General features: G+C 39.6%; 1 long non-coding RNA gene across 1 annotated transcript in view; it reads right to left on the bottom strand.

Annotated features, from left to right (window-relative positions):
• LOC117119628 overlaps positions 1-407 on the bottom strand; it is a 9,284-nt gene that overhangs the window by 8,223 nt on the left and 654 nt on the right. The gene's annotated exons all lie outside the window — the stretch shown is intronic.

Genomic DNA, 407 nt, shown 5'->3' with positions numbered 1-407 from the left:
ATGTTTGAAAATGGTTGAAAGTTATACCTGTCTCTTATACACATCTAGATGTGTATAAGAGACAGAAGTAAATCATCTTTTTATTGGCCTAGACCTAGCAGGGAACCTAGCTAGGCCTAGGCCGAGTTGGTTATGAGGTGTGATGATTACGAAAACTTATCGCGGAAGATTCTCCATGGGATGTCAAAATAGCCGCTTTGATCTTTGTAGTCTTTTTACTCCAGTCGTTGGAAATACCTATGATGACCTTCCAAGGAGTCGCCGAACAATAAAATTCTAAGAAAGACCGTAATCTTTCAAAAGTAGCCGCAAAACTGTAAAACAGCTGCCGAACGATAAAGTCGCCTAACTCAAAAGTTGCTGTCGAATGTTAAATCCGCCGAAAATAATGGGTTGCCAAATAAAAA

The sequence above is a fragment of the Anneissia japonica genome, unplaced genomic scaffold, assembly GCF_011630105.1.
Source record: "Anneissia japonica isolate Jap-2015-1 unplaced genomic scaffold, ASM1163010v1 scaffold287752_len1182401_cov188, whole genome shotgun sequence".
Classification (NCBI taxonomy): domain Eukaryota; kingdom Metazoa; phylum Echinodermata; class Crinoidea; order Comatulida; family Comatulidae; genus Anneissia; species Anneissia japonica.
Note: the sequence above shows the minus strand (reverse complement) of the source record. Positions and strands in the feature narration are given on the sequence as shown.